Raw genomic sequence first — 18,613 nt, 5'->3', positions numbered from 1 at the left:
TTGTTGAAAATGCAATAAAACATTTAAATAAAAATATTTTCTCAATAAGAATTCCTCATATAATATGAAATGCTGAAGTTATTCTGCCCATTGGTTCATTCCTTGTCATCATATTGACCTTTTTATGTTTAAAATGTTTTAGAAGACGTTAACTGTGAGTTACTCTCACCATCCATTCACCCTGGACTCTTGTGGATCCACTGCCTCTCACCGGCCTCGCTCTCCTCCTCACTGATGTGGGGGAGAGAGGCGGGACCTCGGAGCCGGGAAGGGCGTTCTCTTTGCGGTCAGACCGGGCAGAGTCATCCCGAGGGGTGGGTCCTCCAGCGGCAGAGAAAGGAAAACCCACCTTTTTTCATTGTTAAGGACGCGGTGGAATGTGATGGTTTGATCTCACACGGACCGGGGGAAAGGGATATCCGCGAGGAACTGGCATTAGGGAACGGGGACGAACAAACCCGCAGTCCCCGCTGTCGCCTCCAAGTCTGCGCTGTTCTTGTCTGAGGAAATGTGGATGAACTTGTCCTCGCCGCGTCGTTCACAGCAGCAGCGCTGAGTTTCTACGTCCGCATGAACTCAAACCGTGGGAAGTTGTGGATTTACCGCGGCGTTTGTGTGACTCGGTGGTGGAGCCGCTAAGGTAAAGTCTTTTATTGGATTTCAGGGTGTTTTGCGGGGTTTTATGGGGAACATGGAGACTGTTTTAAGGGATTCACGCAGCGGCTTCCTGAGTCAGGACTGCAGAAGTCTGAACTGCGGCAAGTTTTTCTCCCCCCCTCCTCCTCCTCCTCCTCCTCTGGTCGTTTCGTGGCCAAAAGGAAGCATCAGGACTGCGGTTAAAACATCAGGTGGTTTTAAACACACATTTTTTTTTAGAAGGTTGCGGTTTAATTGTTTCGTACTCGCGTAATGGTCTTTAGTAGTAGACCGATTAATCAGCCGGCCGATTATTTGGGCCGATTTAATAAAACAACAACGACATTAACCGTCATTAAGGGAATTAATGTTTATTTAGATAAGTTAGTCAAAATATGACAAAAATAATATTGATAAGTGCAACAAAACAGCAACATTACATATTGGATGATTAAAACTTATTTCTTTTTAGTGTATTATAACTTTTTTGGGGGTGTTTGCTTTTTTTAAGGTTGCATTTCTACTGACGTATATGTGTGTATATATATATATATATATATATATATATATATATATATATATACATACATACACTATACTTGCATTTCAAGTTGTTTTCTTTTTCTTATCTTATGGTGATCCGAGTAACTGTCACCTGCAACGTTTGAAGACTGTCAGTCGACCCATTGAACAGTTGTGCCGATGGGCGGACAGGCAGACCTTCCTTGCGTTTATAGATAGATATAAGTTTCGGTTGTTGGCCAGTACTTGTCGACTTTGTACCAGGCTTCAGAGCCAGAGTAGTGGTCCAATTTCTCCCTGGAACATGTAGAAAAAGGCAGAAGAACTATGTTCAACTATACTGTACATTAACGTGTTGTCATTTAGAGTAATACCTTAAATGTTTACAGAAAAGAGGAACTGTATGTTGTGTGGTAAATACGCGTTATGGTGGTTGTTAGAACTTTTTTTGAGTTATTAAAGTTGTTGGTGATTGATTTAACAGTTGGCGGCTTTTTGCAAATAACAAGAAGAAGTAATAATGAACATCACCTCTGTTTAAATCTTTAATGTGATGAATGATTCAAGTTATTTTCATTATAGAAACAGCCAGAGGATGTTTCTGAACCTGCAGTCGTGCAGATGTTACTGTGTGCACTGGATCGTCTTTGAATAGTAGACAACTTAAATGTAATCTCAAAAGAACTAATTTAGCCTGGGATCTGAGTTGGTTTTATAACCCTTTTTTTCAAAAGGGGTTATAAAAGGGCTATAAAAAGTTAAAGTTCTTTATTAGAACATTTTGTTGAGCTTGTCATTAGATGACTGTGAGATCAACATTTCTTGGTTTTGGTTTGCACAAATGTTTTAAAGACGCAATTTACCTCAGGAAAACCATGGAAGAGGGACAGCGACTCCAAGCCTGTGACTACTTCTGGTCCATTGAGCTGTCGCTCCAAAACTCAGTGGCCAATCAGCAGGCAGCTTCCTAAGGCCCGCCCATGGTCAGAATCGCAAAGAACAAGTGTATTTTCAAACAATAAAACAATATTTTTGAACGATTTAATCGAAATTTTATATGGGCACAGATCCAGTTACATAGAAAACCACAAAACTCATATTACACAACAGTTTGTTGCAGCTCCCTTTTGTCGCTTGTCCTGTGTGACTATGTGTCTGTTTTCCTTTATGTTCGATGACTTGTGTGTTGTGTGCAGGCCACGCATACATGTATTAAAACAAGGCGGTGTTGTAGACTCCGTCGTCTTAACAGTACGCGTCGTGTGCTGCCTCATCAGAACCGTAACAGAGGAGCATGTGTCAACGGCAGAAAGGGTGGTTGTAGTGGTGGAATACTTATCTGCCAGGTGGGGCTCGTAAACAGCAGCACACCGAGGGAAAGAGATGGAGGGGACCTGCCTTGACCTGTTTCAGTCATGAAGGAGACAAAAAAAAAAAAAATTGCTGATGACTTTCCAGTAAGGCTCGCCCTCCCAGCCAGCTGCAGATTATACCAGCTGAGTCAACCAGCCCGTGCTGCTGTGAAGCCACTTTCCTGCTGCACTCAGCACAGGCACTTGCATGGCAGCGTGTCATGGAGGTAAATGTGTGAAGAGGGTTTCCTTTGGTATTTTCTGAGGGGGGGGGGGTTAATACACCACATGTGAAGGGAATTTCAGCAGTGTTGGTAGAACAGCCAAGGGGAAAATCAAATGAGAGAAGCAGTAATGTGAAGATGTGAGATGTGTAATACTATTAATCTGACCTGTGCATTTACAGTCTTGATTGTCTGGTTGCCCTTGTTATCGTTAGTGGCGACTCCCGGCAGATTTTCCCTTTGACCTTCGTCCCTGTTATTGAACATGTGCACTGATCATTAATGCTGACACAGTAGGAGTGGCAGTAGCACCCGTTCCGTGACCTTTTCAATTTCATGATGCCATGAAGTGAAAGTTGAAGAAAGCGAGGAGTCCTGTTAAATAGTTGTCGCATGCAATGCCAAGTAATAATCATACCCCTTTTCTCTTCTTATACGACCTGAGCTACACCGCGTAGATTGGTTTTCCACTCTGCAGAGAGCTATGGCTGTCCTATGAAACTGCCTGTGCTACTTTGGGTGAAAACCAAAACTAATCATTATGGGTGTCCAATAAGGGTAATTATCAGACTAAGCACTGGACCTGGGGATTACATAGTGGCTAAATGACTGCTCTGGGGAATAAATTAAAATATTGAGGTTTGCTGCCTGGGAGAATCAAACCACAGGGAAAGTCAAACCCAGCCTGTCGGCAGTGGCAGTCAGCACATCAAGGTTTAATGCACATGTTAGTGTAGTTTGATCAGTGTGAAATGATAGAACATTAACGTTGACGTCATCCGGTGCCAGTGAATACAAAACGGAACGGATCATTTTGTTGCATCATTGGCAACGCATATTTAGAATTGTCTGATGTTATTTCTGACATCATCCTGTATAATTATCAAAATCCGCAAGGAACAAACATCACAATTTCCCAGAGACTAAGGTGCCTCACCCTCTCTAAGGGTCGCCACAGAGGTAGGCATAGAATATGGTTGGATGGATACCAGAAAGCAGGGAAATAGAGCTTTGCGCCCATATACTTGTCATTACGGTAGCCTTCATGACTTCCACAGAATGAATGTCCAATCAAAGACTAGATTCACAAACGTGTGACGTCAGCTTCTAAAAGTACCATCCATCCATCATCTGCCACTTTATCCTCCACAGGAGGGTCGCGGGGGTGGGTGTGCCAATCTCAGCTGACATATGGTGACAGGCAGCGTAGACCCTGGACAGTTCGCCAGTCCATCGCAGGGCCACACACATAGAGACAAACAACCATTCACTCTCACACTCACACCTACGGTCAATTTAGAGTGATCAATTTACCTAATCCCCATATTGCATGTTTTGGACTGTGGGAGGAAGCTGGAGAACCTGCAGAAAACCCACACACACATGGGGAGAACATGCAAACTCCAAGCAGAACCCAGGTCTTCTTGCTGCAAAGGCTAGAGTGCTAACCACAACTCTACACGCGTGTGGTGCTTCTCAGTCCCATCATTTCTAAATGGTTGAATAATTGCCAGATATTGGAAAAAAGGAGCTCCTTGAAAATTTTTTGACTATTCTACAGCCATAAAAATCAATATAAACTGATTATCATTCAATTATGAATATAGTTGCAATCGTTTCAGCTACATTACAAAGAATTTCATCATAGGAATGAATGGGGAAAGAAAAGTGCACGCAAACAGATGTGTGTGTCCTAATAAGCTGTAATAGATAGCTCATATTGAATTAGGACCGGATGGTGATGGTTATTATTAGTGGTAGAATCTCACTTTCAGCCTCAGTGACCTGGGAATAGACCAGCGGAGGATGCACACACACGGCACAGAATGATATTGGAGGCGTTGCAAGCGGAGGCCTCCTTGAAATAGCTCCGCTGAATCACAGTCTCTTAGAGACTAGCATTAAAGCCCACACACGGTGTGTGAGTGCGTGTTCTTTGTGAGTGCATGTGTGTGTGTGTTTCCTTATAACGTAATAATGGGCTCAGTATCCGGGACAGAGGCTGCTGTTGACAATGCACAGGCCAGCTGGAGTTGCCGTCTGTAAGGTTAGGGTTGTAGGGAGATGGTTTTGTGCCATAAAGATGCCTGTGTGACACATTATTTACCCGTATGTCATCAACATGAACGGAACATGCGATCATTGTGACATATCCCGCCATGTATTGACGCAAAATGAAAATAAAAAAAATGTCCAGCTTGTGTGTTGAAAAAGAAATTTGTGCTTGCCTGTGGTTGTAAGTATGTAAGTGTGTATTTTTGGACTTTTGATTTGTTTGAAAGTGTCTCTCAGTATTGTGACACACTTTTGGGGCATTTTGTAGCATAAATGACTTAGGTATTTTCATGTGCTTCATGTTCACATAATGAGTATCTTGTGTGTTGTCTATCTCGCGATTTATGTTGCAAACCAATCGACGGAACAATCCATAACAAACTCAATCAGTTAACCTACAGTCGGGTAAACATGAAAGCATAAACAAAGTTTAAACATTCCCTTTTTATTTATCTTTGTCTTTGTGCTGAACTGGAAAATCTATCTTGCGTTCTTGTAATTTGTTGAGCATCTCACTATTTCTGATTTATGTGTGCAATTGATTCCTTCACAGACTTTACAGATTAGAGTTTCTCCTCTACTGCACGTGTTGATATTCCTCCGTTTCCTCCCATTCTTTTTTACACAGTCTCCTCTCCACCTCTCTTTTTATCTTCTCCTCCTGTCTGCCCTCCCTGCCAGTTTTCGGTATCAGTTGTGAACCAGTGACGGGGCAGAGTGCTGTGATTTCAGCTGGAGTTCAAACTACTTGAACTGTATGTGTATGCACGGGTTGGTTGTGCGCGTGTGTGTGTGTGTGTGTGTGTGTGTGTGTGTTCCAGTGCACTTTTCCTTTCTGCGTCTGTTCAGAGTCTCTTGTAGATTTGTCATCAGATACTAGAGGCTGAGTGTGTCAGTCATTCAGCGACTTGTAGCCAGAAGCACATCACAGCTCACAGCAAGTGTTCACATGTCTTATTATGAATCTCATTAACACACACACGCTGACAAGCCGAGTGACAGATATGTGCTCTCACATTCCACGTCGGCGCAAGAACGGATTCTGCTCAAACAACTTCTCCTGCATGTGTGCGAGTTTAATGAATCCTCCTCATTAGTAACTCCAAAGCGTGCCGAACTGCCTCCACATTACTCAGCTACTCACTCACTCGGTACGTTTACATGCACAGTTTAATCCAGCTAAGGCCGCAGCGCGACCGAGACGGGCAATCGGACAACTTGCGCTTGAGTCCGAGTAGAAATGTGGATGAGATTATCAATTTATTGGTTGTGTACGTCTGACTCTGCCTCCAGAGTCGGTGCTGTATCTCTCCTATAAGCCAGTGCGTATTGAACAGATTCCTGTTGAGCTTTACGAGATGGATCGTGATGTGGTTCTGTATCTTTCGTACGCCTGTAAATCTCCATCTACTTCCTGGGTCAAAGAGTGGGGAAGACGTTTTGGAACGCCAAGTCCGACTCCAGTCCGACTCAACGTATACATGCAGGAGTAATCTGACTATGATCGTATCATCCAGGTATATTAGTCCGGCTAAGACGAGCTTGATTTTAATTTGACTAACGTGTTCTTAGTGGCCTCACCACTCTGTTGCCGACAGTTTCACGTCAGAGAAGGATGCAGGTGTGTCCGCCTTCCTGAGCCAAAATCAACCAGCCCAAGGAAATAATTGGCTTAAAACGTTTAAAACTAAGTTTCATAGTAGTGAGAGTACATCTCTGGCTTTAAATACTAGATTTTTGACTCCCATTTAACATTTTCTCCTGTCCTTATTGAATTACTGGATGATTATCAAACATTTTAAATGAAGTTTTGCATCTAGGCAGCTGTGAAATAATTAATTTTGGTCCGAACTAAAACTGACAGTGCATATTTATCACAGCTGTGCCTCAGACTGACAATACTGAGCGGCACATTTCGATGACAGACATGTCTCATTCACAAAAAACATTTTACACAAGAATTCTGCTTCCTGTTGCACGACATATTTCTTCAGAAATCCAGCTCACCGCTCAACAACGAGCCAGTCATTCATTTGAAATTGTGACAAATCATTACAGCCCAATGAAGAGCTAAACTTGTTCCCCCGAAAGCTATATTGTGGTAACAAGGACACACAGCATCAAGGCTTTTAGTTGCTAAATGTTGTCATGGTGAATTATTAACAGATCTGTTCAATTCCTAACACCTTGTTTACACCATATTTTGAACACTGTGGCATTCACAGTATATTTTATAGCACATGCTGTTGTCTTCAGATGTCTTCGGCGTTCCTCTGCCATTATTACTCAGAAATGATCTACATCATTTCTCCAAACACCAATTGCTCCCCTGCAGTTCCCAAACCCAAGCCCTGCCACATGAAGGTTCTTATATTGTGGCACGTAGCTGTAGCGGAAGAGGAAAGTCATCATCTGGTCTTCATTTTGACGTCCCAGTGGTCCACCACTTCCTTATCGCATGGAAACAGACCAGGATTGAGTCGGCTTTGGATGCAACATCAGAATGTCATTTATTGTTTGCGGCGCGTTCAATTGATGATTCATGCATTTTAACATTTTTTATGTTATGCAACTGTGAATCACGTAGTTTAGTCTCCACACTTGCCAGGTCATCTTGTCTTGAAGTCTCTTGTCTTTTCTTTTCGTCTTGCTTTTTGCAAATGATATCATGACCTTTACTGGACATACGATGGGTGGGAATTCTAGATCAACTTGAGTCCGGACTTCTTCTCACACCTTCCGGCCCTCCATGCTGAGTTTATTTATTTAACACTCGTGCCAGGATGGTGTTTGTTGCTGTCTGATACCTCCCTTAGACCTGCAGGTTGTAAGTCCTGTAATGTTTAATCTGCAGCTCAGCCAGGTCAGCCACCCCACGTGGAGTTGGAGTTTGGACCACACTGGCTCAAAATTTGGGTCTCCCTTTTCCTCTGTTTGTGTTTTACATGGCGTGTTCCACTTTTTTTTTGGTTGTCCATTTTTTTCCCAGCTGGTTCCTGAGTGGAGCTTTGGTTTCTGTTAAGACATTTCAACCCCCCCCCAACAAGTTGTTTTACAGAAGTTCCCTCGTGTGCCTGTTTTGTTTCCTGCACTGCTTCTCAAAAATGGCTATCTCGTAGATCCTGGAAGAGAAGAGGAAAGAAGTGCAAGGGAAATGGACTTCAAAAGCATGTAGGAGGCACAACAAGTCAGAGAGAGAGAGGGAGGGAGAAGGAAAAGGGGCTAAGACCTTTTTAACAAGGGAAAAGCAAAAGTTAAGACATTTCTTGTAAATTCCTCAACCACATTCTTATTTTTTTAGGTGTTTTCTTCAAAGGGCCAACATTTCCCGTCTGTATGATTGTTATCATATCTCGCTCACTCTGCTCACTCTACCTTTTTTTTTTCCTTGCTAAAGAGGCACCGCTCCTTTTTTTTCCCTCCTGTCACTCCTCCTCCCTCTCCTGCCTCGTCCAGGAGTATTTTTGGAAGTTAATGAAAAGAGAAATTTGAACCGCTTACCCTTAAAAGGCAAGTCTGGGTCAGCTGGGTGGAAACTTGTATTATTAATGCCCCGAACATTTTCTTTGCAAGCGGGTCATCTTTGATTTTTTAAGTGCGTGTGTGAGTTGCTGAGTACACTGCAGGAATGCTGTGGGTTGGGGGAAACAGAAAGGAAGGATGGTGGGTTAGCAAGCAGGCCTACGTCCACGGGAAAGGAAGGAAGGAGGGGGGGGGGGGGGGTTCAGGGGCATATTTGGCATATTTCAGGAGCCATTCCAGTCTGGTTCAAGATGCATTCCACTTCCTAGAGATCTGGCTGAGCAGGCAGACAGACAATTATCAAGGGAGGGGAGGAAAGGTGAACATCACGCTCTACTTCAGTCTCGTGATGTTGATGGTGGAAGATGGCACCGCCGACACAAAACTTGCTCTAAAGCCACTTAAACAGGTGGTAAAAAGATATAAAACACCACTTCATGCCACCGACAGATGTGAAACTCCCCAAAAACCGAGTCGGTTACCTCAGTAATACCCTTAAAAGGCTAAATGCTGAACCAAAGTCTTTCACCCAGCAGCAGGGTTTGTATGTTTTGGGTACCATCACTGCAATTTGATGAGTGTTTATGTGCAGAGAGCTGTAATATGTCTCTTTCAGCCTCTCGTCTGTGGCATAATAGTTACAGTTCTCTACAGAATTTATGATGGCTTAGTCATAACCCTCCAGTCACATGGATGCTGACTGACGTTGGCAAAGCTGCAGTGTGGCAGGTAGGGTTCACCGCGGGGTCAATCATGACAGTATGTACAAATGTACACACAACACCCCCACTTGATTTTTCTTTGTCCTTGAAACGGTCTTGTACAAGTAAGGCTTCTTCATGTTTACGTTTAAAAATAGTGAATTCTGATTCACACAGTGACCCAAACTAAGCAAAAGCTAGTGGAAAAATAGGAAATATTAAAAAAAAAAAAAAATGCTTTGTGGAAGTTTATCGTCCTGGCATTGACACAGACAATATCAAGCATGTGTGATGTCTTGTCTCGCACGTGGACAGCGTCTGCTGATGCTTAACTTTTAATCTTATTAATGAAATGTGGATTAGGGAACCACCTGCGACTGTAAAGCGTTCATGAGTGCAGAACAAACAGAAGCTCGCAGCGTGAATGCTTTGTGAATGGAGCATGAAACTCACATGGATTACACTGTGTCAAGCTGTAACTTTAATCACCGTCAACCAAAAGAGTGATGATTGTCCCTCTAGTGAGAGATGTCATCAACTCATTCAAAGACCTTCTGAAGCCAGTTTCTTCTGATATTGTGTTACGTTTTCTATGACAAATACTAATAATACTATGGGTACTGCAAAACTTGTATTCACTATACAATGCCCACTGGGTTTATACAGGGGAAGCTGTTGACAGCTGGAATTAATCCAATGTATGTTGTGGGTGAGATTATATCAACAGTGTCCAGTTAAACCCCCATCTGCAGACTCCAGGAAGTCACTGATCCTGACTAAAACAATAGTCCAATGCATAATCCACCTATACAACAAACATATTTACACATATTTAGTGTAATTGGAATGACCCCACTCTTGTTCGCTCTGTATTATGCATCCTTTGTGCTTCATTAAATGCTCCACAATCCGATTGGAAATGTTCACATGTTGCTCAGTCCCCCACTTTTTTTTCAGCCTATAACTTGTTCCATATTGGCTCTATTTGTGTATCGGATTCCTCAAACAGCAAGAGCCTGCTCTGATGTCGTGAGTGGGTGAGTAAGAGAGCGAAAGAGAGGGAAAAGCCGAGTGGAAAATAGTTGAGTGTAAAATACTCGGAGGGACAGAAGGAACAAGAAGCAGCAGGCTCCCTGTAAAACATGACTTTTATAATGATTGCAGGCTGTGATTTATATGTTGTGTTCATTGAGAGAAGAAGAAGAGAAGGGGAGAATAAAAAGAGGGAGGTACTTCAGGATCCTTTCACGCAGACTGACCGTGTGTAAGCAGAGTTTTGCAGATTATGGGCAGTTTTTATGAATGTCAATCTCCAAGTTACGTCGCAGCTCTTCCTTTTCCTGCCATTTAATTAAAGAGGCGAAACATGAAAATAAAGTTTGAGCATGTAAAAACATGTATTTTGAGCTTGTGTGTGCCGTGTACTGTACTCGTGGGTGCAGCTGTTTGATTGCGTGTGTCTTGACAAGAGAAAGCCCTCCCTATGCCAGGCAGGTTATTTGTAAAGGAAGAACACATGAGGATCAAAATCCAAACTGTTACTTCCACTTCTACTGTACGAGTGTTTTTTACACACACAGACTGACTGGAGAACTCACCCACACACGGCTGCCTGTCCCACTCTAAGACCTCGGATCTACAGGGCGGCTCTCAAAATAAAATTCCTCCTGCAGATTATTTTTCTTGTGATCAGAAAATATACACTTTCTCAGAGAGAGGAATTCTCACAGCTAACTCCACCCCCTCCCGGTTTCTCTTATTCATCCTCTTCTATGTTGCCCACCACCCCCCCTCGCCCGCTCTGTTTCTACTTAACACACTTGTTTTGTACCTCAAGCACAGTTTGGGTAACGTAATAAAGTGTAATCATTTTGTCACAACTATGGCGTGCGTGTGACCCACAGGCCTCTCTCCATTCGTCCATCCCTGTTTAAACAAGTCTGCTTTTAAGAGCTTTCATCATTTCAGTGCTGATGCATGCAGACCCCGACTGTTCGACTATTTTCAGTCTCTTTTCCCCTCCTCTCCACCCTCTTTTTTTTTTTGCCCTACTTTCCTCTGCTTTGGTTTTATTGTGAAGGAGATCTCTGCACCGCTGCATTTACTGAAGGGCAGCTGAGGGCTGGGTTGGCTGGTTTTCCCCTCCATGCCAATATTGCTTTTTGGAGCTCCTTCTCATGCTCACTGTCTCAACCAAGAGAAGTGAAGCAGCACAATGTGAGCCATGGCAAGGCCATAAAAAACTGTTTGGCTGAGGCTCAGATTCTACTTTAAGAGACATGAAACCCTTTTATATTATGTCCCAAGTTTTGTAGCAAATGAAGAATTCTGACTTTTTTTTTTGCCTTTACTGGACATCTGATATTGTAGAAAACTCCTGCCCACAGTTTAATGTGACTTTTTAGGTCTAGATCTGCAGATTTTGGTTCTTTGCATTATCGGTTAAACTGCTGAACAGTTTTTAAAACGATCACATAACTTATTCGGTGTTCCCGACAGTCCCAAACATTCACATTACTATTTTGTGAAATCATGAAAAGCAGCAACAGTTGATGTCTGAGAACACACAATGATGCATTCCTTTTGCACAGTCCAATCCCCAAAGATGTTCAGAAGCTGAAACCTTCAGAGTATTTCAGAGTGTGTTTGATATACAGCTTAACTTGGTTATAAAAAAACAGTAATATTTTAGCAAAACAGAGCAGAAGTGTAACGAGAGATAGCGGAAGACTGGCATACTGGTGTAGATACACTTTGTCTGTGAATATTTAACGTAGATAATGTTTTTTATAGCCCATTGCCGTCGCCTTGTTATCGCCTCTCATCATGTGATAATTCTTGGCAGCACTTCTCGAGCAGACACACTTTCACTTTCAATCTCCACCTGTCTCCAAGTTCATTTGTTCTTTTCTACACCGGGAACATCAAAAAGCTGACACCTTTTTTAGACAAAGTTTGTTTATAATTTACAGTAAAGATGTTATTCATTTCAGTCATGATGGACAGTGATCACCCGTCCCTATAATTCTGACCTGAATGTATGTGTATGTGGACAAATTCCGACATGAGGGCCTCACAATGAGCCTGTAACACTCCCAAGTCACTGAGTGGCTCATTTGTGCACTGTGGAACATTGGTGAATACCAGGCATATTTTATGATCCAACTCTCCCCGCCAGTTCACTCTTTCTCCTCATGTCTGGGTTTATTTGTGAAGCTAAGCCAGTCTGGCCATCCACCCCCCCCCCCCCCCTTACTACCTTCTCCTTCCCTCTGGAGCAGAAGACTGAAAACGCACTTTCACTCAGGGTAACGTACAGTAAGTGGGTGCAGTTTGTTGCCCAGGAGAACTTGAATCGAATATGGACTTGTGGCCAGCATGGGTTAACACCCAGTGAAACATCTTCACGTGGGTAGGCATGTATGTATACACTGTATACCCTGTTACTGTGTCCTTGACAAACAGGCCCCGCCACATGTGGTGATGTGTTTTGACTGTCTGGTCAAACAAGGGTACAGCAGATCTCACTGCCCCGCGGCTAAGAGCAGCTCTCGCCCACCCACTCGGCCTCCCTCCCGTCTCATTCTTAAAGACTCTCATCCGCTCCCTCGATTGTTTCACCTCTCTTCCACTCTCACTCTTCTAGGTGTGGACATGCACAGAGGAATGCGGTTAAATTAGTGTTTTCGCTCTCCTGCCAGCCAGCTGCATCTGCACCCTCGGCCGTGCCAAGCGTTTGAGACACGACTGACCTTAAAAGGAAACAATAGCAGCCTATCAATTCTGCTCTGCCAGTCAGGGAATGGCTCACTCCTGCATGGGCAGGGTCCAGCTCACACGCAGCACAGGAGACGTGTTTGGAGCTGAACTTTGCTGCTTAGAAATGAGAGCGGCACAGTACACCCAGTTAACTTGTCCTCCTATTACTTTAATTATGTGTATACAAGACTGCAACCTGGCATTCACACACACAGCAAGATCATTTAACTGGAATGTTAGTTTATTTGCATTTTTCTATTTATGTAACTAGCACTAACTATAGTCTCTTGGAATTGTCTTTATTCCCGGGGCTGTTTTATTAGCAAAAAACAAACAAACACCCTTTTAGTTAAAGGCTGAGACAGCTAGCTGTTTTAAGTTCCACTTCACAATTGTACAGTAGACAAGCCTTCACACCAGAAAACATATCAAGATGGGCATAAAGACAAATATCCAGAGGTCTTAAGATGACACCTTCAGACTAAGTTTGCATGGTTGGCAGTCGGCAGCATTAGGGCGTGGAGGTGTGTAGATGTCGTTTACGTTTACGTGCACAGTTTAATCGAGCGAAGGAGTAAAACTGGCAACCGGACAACTCGCCGAGTACATATGCAGAGGAGAAAATCGATTTATTGGCCGTGTACGTCTGACTCTGAGATGGATGACGCCGTGGTCCTGTATGTTTCGTACCTTCTGTGCACGTTGATCGTGATACAAATTAGATGGTTGGTTGCTATGAACTAACTTCTCCACATGACACTAAGAAACCAAATTATTGTCTTAGTCGGACTAAAATTGGACTTTTAACATGCATGTAAGCACAGCTGCTGCTACTTTGTAATCAGTTTTATGGACCTGAAAGAGACTACTGCAATACGGCAGTGCACTGAATAGACTATTTAAGTTTGTGTATATATATATATATACACATGTGCAGTCATTTATTAAAGTATATTTACGTTGTGAAGAGCCAACTTGTGTCGAGAGAACTCATGGTGGCAGCGACACTTGGTACAAGTAGATTCTAACATAGCTATGCTGAGCCAAGTTTCCCTTGGCTCATATTTTGTCAGGCTCCTAATGAGATCAGGTGGCCTGTCTTCACAGCCCAGCGGCTCAACAAGAGAATAGTTTGATAACCAGTTATATGCCGATCCCAGGCTGGGTGTAATTTTCTATATGGGCGGCGACCTTATCTTAATCATTCATATCAGCACTATTTTATATGGTTCTTCAACACAGATGTAGCGTGGACAGTTAGCAGCCACGTGATTTCTCCAACTCTAACATTACCCCAAATGGCAGTACGATCATTTATTTGACTTCCAATTAGAGGAGGAGTCACAGGCCTGAATAGCTTTGCGGGTAAATATTTAACTATTCAACCAACCGTGCCAGTGGCTCTCACCAGCTGGGTAGATGTGACGTCCTGAATTTATTCAAATCTATTTGTTTCATAAATGCAAAATGTGCCGTTAAGATTAAGCAGGGGTGTGCCTTATTATTTCTGTTTTTAGTCATGTCACATACACACTGGTATCTACAAAAATGAACTTCCAAGGGGATGAATGTCCAGGAAATATGTGTTATGCTTCGAATAAATAATAGGCCCAAGAAAACTGAGATGACAATAATGGATTTGACATTTTAAGTTTCTTTTTCGCCTTACATAAAAAAACCCTACGTCAGGATTGCTGTATTGCGAACAAGGTGTTCTCCGACATTGTCAGTTGTCATATAACTGTTACCGTTTAAGGCAATAATGGTCGTCACAAATCAACCTGCACCGTCAGCACTAGCGTGTGAAATCCTCAGCTGTTATTTGTGGAACAGGGAAGGCTACAGGGCTGTAAGTCATTAGATATTAGGACAGGTTCTTCAGGTTCACAGAGAAGTTGAGGAGGTGGATGGTTTTCCATGATACATTCTTACTCCACCTTGCCACTGTGCTGGAATGCAAATAGCAGTGGGAAGAATGCCGTTCACAGCAAATGGAAAAAAATGTTGCCTCCGCCTCTCTTTTGTTAGCTCCTTCTGTCTGCCACTTTCTGGATGTCTGCTTCCTGTTTCTCCCCAACTTTATATTCCGTGTATCTGCTTGTTCTTTCTGCTTCTGTGTCTCTTTACATTGTTGTTGTCGTCCTCCTCTCTCTCTCTCTCTCTCTCTTTCTCTCTATCGCTCTCTCCCTCTCTAGGCATCCTGTTCACTGTGTTTGATTTGGGCATTCCTTTCCTCATGCAGACAAAACAACCCCAGACCTCTCTGAACTTCAGCCCCCAGTGTGCACACACATACGCACACTCTCCCCTCTGCTAATCACTCACAGGAAATGGGCTCCCATGCAAACGAGTCCCGCCTGTCCAGTGGAACCCAGGATGAAGTTTCAGGCCTTGAAATGCTCTCCACTGGAGGAAAGTGAACACTAGGTTCTCTTTCCCTCTTCCTCTTCTCTCTCTTGTTGTTCTCATCGTGGGTCCTCTGTCTTTTTCTCTCTCACCACATGTAAAGGGATCTATTTTACCGTGAAACGTAGTTAGTATTTTCACGTGTAATGGACACATTATATAGCATTTCTTGCTCGACACTGATCCTGCTTTCTCTGTGAATGCCTGTGTGTGTGTGTGTGTGGAGTTGGCCTCACTTATGGTGTTTGTGTTTGGTGATTCGTTATCATCTGCTTTCTATTTTGTGTGATAAAGGTGTGTTCTGAGATTAAAACTGTACGATACAATATATATAAACAAACGTGACTTGTATTGTGCCACGTGTTGGTACAGACTGAACGAGAACAGTGAATATCCTCCTTTAGGGCAAAAATCCTAATTCTTTTGTTGTAAAAAAAGGAAAGAGCACATTCGGCGACTTTAAGATTTTAAAAAAAGTCCATTTTATTGAACTGTAATGTGTTTGAAATTAGCAGTGGTCCTGATATGTTGTTCTTATCTTGTGTCAGTTGGAATTTGGCTCTCAAAAGATAAGCTGTATCACTAAAGGAACAAGGTTTTAAGAAAAACTCCACACGACCAAACACAGAGACACTAGACTATTTAACATTATTCTGGATTGCTATTAGCGTGTAAATGTATCATTTGACAAGGATGATGCATCATGGTGCAAGTATGCAGCACCTGGATTTAGCTGAGCAAATAGATAAGAACCTCACTACAGTGATTAATATGCATCAGCTGGGAACACGTTATTTTCCCTCAACTGACGCAGTGAGCAGCGTCTCAATTCTTCCACGACCATTTTGGAAGACATGTCCCGTGATTGTGAAAAGGATCTTGCTCCGCTTCAGAAGGGTCTAATTACCGGGCTGCATCAAGCAAAGAAAACAACAAAGTAATTGCTGGAACTACTTAATTTTGGTTAAGAGCTCTCAATTATTAAAACCTGGAGCATGAGGCATGTTCAGCAGTGGATTGGCCACCACTGAGTTTAGGCCTTGATCCAGATCAGAATCTTTGGAACGAACCAGAGAAGTCTTTATCATAGATAAACAGAAAATGGAGAAAGGTTCCAACCAGGAAATAAGAATGTATTGGGGCCTCCCACTTGGAAGTCTATTGGAAATTGAGCTTACTGTTATAAATCAAATGGGCAGTAACATTTTTCCTGTGTGTCTCTGTTTTTGGTTGTTCTTCAATAACAGTCAGTTGTGTTGTTTATGTTCTGGTTCAGATGAAAACGGATAATAAATCACATTACATATGGGTCGACACCGGTGTGATTGACAGCTGCTATCGTCCAATGATTGTAGATGTCTATGAACGTCACCATCTACACTGCATGTTCCACCGTCCTCAGAAGGATGAAGAAGAAAATCTTAAAGGGCTGTTTTCATTTATCACACAGAATAGACAGCTGGTTGATGATTTTTGGCAGAATGATAGTGCCGTTGAGAAATGCTGATTCAGCAAAAACCTGTGTGGTGAAGTTATGCCGCTGCCTTTACGAATCTAACATGATGCAGCTGAACGCAGAGTGCAGGGTTTGTCTCCTTGCTGTGAAGGAGAGTGTGGGAACGAGCGGAGAGTGACAGCACTGACTGAAAGACGAAGCCTCCATGTCCATCAGTCACTGCTTACGCGATCAAAGTGTCTGTAAGCGTCTGCTCTCGTCTACATTTGCATTCGACAGAGAAATCTCTTTCTGAATAGTTAACAGATTAACATCAGCACCTGTTGTACTAGTTTTTTTCCTCAATTGTTTCCTCCTGTCACAGATATTTTACAAAACAATCTCACCTCAAGGTACTTTCCCGTTTTACAGCTTTCAAACATATCACACATGCCTCACAGTGGACTTTGCTCAGCTGTCGCGGATGCTTGATTTCCAAAGGCTTATTATTATATTGGGATATTTGTTTTTATATTAGGGGCTCATTTTATATTTTACAGGTCTACAGCGGAGCATCCTGTTGCTGCTTATAGTTCTCAGGAATGTTCCTTTTCTCTTTAGGACGGCCCTCCTTCTCCACTATCCTCTCTCTCTCTCATCCTTTAAATTCAATCCAGACTCAAGTCTTAAATCTGGATTCTCTGTGCTTAACCAAACATATGGAATGCTACTGTAGTGGAATGCTCCAAGTCAACGTGTGTGTGAGTGAGAGAGAGCCTCTAGGATGATGATGATTATGATAATAGTGTGTGTGTGTTTGTGTGTGTACCAGTGCCTCCCTGGAGAACTGAATAGGGTCTTCTGTTGTCATGGCCAAACACTTGTCTGCTCATGCATGAGTCGACTGCAAAGCTTCCAAAACGCGTCTCATATCTGAGCAGTTGGCTCATTTTTTGCCCGTTAGCTTAAATGTGAACAATCTCCCCTACAGTGAGTGCATTGTCAGCACGGCTGCAGGCCGTGGACCTCACCAACTGCCAAACATAATAATGAAATGAGAGAGATGGCATGGAGTTTGGATCTTGATATTATGATGACCAGGGGCGGGTCCACTTTTATTAACCTTATTGCCCCTCTTGTGTGTTTTCACCACAGGATGGACCCTGTGCAGAAAGGAGCTTAATGTGCCACAGACACAGAGCTACATCTGAAATGTAAGTTCAAATAAATGCTGATTTATTTGCTCTATTTTGCATAAACTTTGTCACTGAAAGACTGTGTCATCTCTTGTTAGTGAAGTTAAATGGTTGATTGATACTTATGCTTCATTCTTTACAATTTCTACGTAAGATAACCCTCACCCCCCCATGTATTTCTCTTTGAATCATTTTACCATATATTGTTTGAGATGGTAATCTATAGAGCTGAAACAATGACAATTAATCGATTATTAATGGATTACTAAATTAATCGACAACTATTTTGATAATCGACTAATCGGTTCAAAGCTTTTCTCATGATTGAAACAAGATTTCCGATTGTTTAAGCTTCCTAAATGTGAGTATTTTCTTAATTTCTTTGTCTCTGGATAACAAAGAAATCATTAAAAGTGAATCATTTTGGTTTTCTGATATTTTATGGGCCAAACGATTAATCGATAAAATGATTGACAAATTATGAAAATAATCGTTAGTTGCAGCTATAATCTATAATCAATTTCAGGGATGAAAATACGTTAACTATATTTTGTAATGTCAAAATAAAAAAGAAAATATAGGCCTATATATATCATTCTTCCTTCTTTCTTAACATAACATTTTGCTGATACAAAGAAACCATACATGCTCCTGAGCGTACAGTCACAACACTGTGGTCCGTGGGGATCTACACTATAGATGAGAAAGTGAGGAACAGCTGCTGACTCACCTGTCAGCTTAGCTGGTCACTCTGCCCAAGTGAAGGAGCAGAGGAAGCATCGCAGTGTGACCTTGCGTGACTAAG

General features: G+C 42.5%; 1 protein-coding gene across 2 annotated transcripts in view; it reads left to right on the top strand.

Moving 5' to 3' along the window:
* Positions 1-380: 380 nt before the first annotated feature.
* luzp1 (leucine zipper protein 1) overlaps positions 381-18,613 on the top strand; it is a 42,606-nt gene continuing 24,373 nt past the window's right edge. Inside the window, exons 1-2 of one of the 2 annotated variants that reach the window (XM_058616006.1) lie at positions 381-640; positions 17,768-17,826. The gene's annotated coding sequence lies outside the window, so the exon portion shown is untranslated. The remainder of the gene's footprint in view (positions 641-17,767; positions 17,827-18,613) is intronic. The other variant, XM_058616007.1, reaches the window with a different exon arrangement.

The sequence above is a fragment of the Solea solea genome, chromosome 18 (assembly GCF_958295425.1).
Source record: "Solea solea chromosome 18, fSolSol10.1, whole genome shotgun sequence".
Taxonomy (NCBI): domain Eukaryota; kingdom Metazoa; phylum Chordata; class Actinopteri; order Pleuronectiformes; family Soleidae; genus Solea; species Solea solea.
This window is presented reverse-complemented; position numbering and strand designations above follow the sequence as displayed.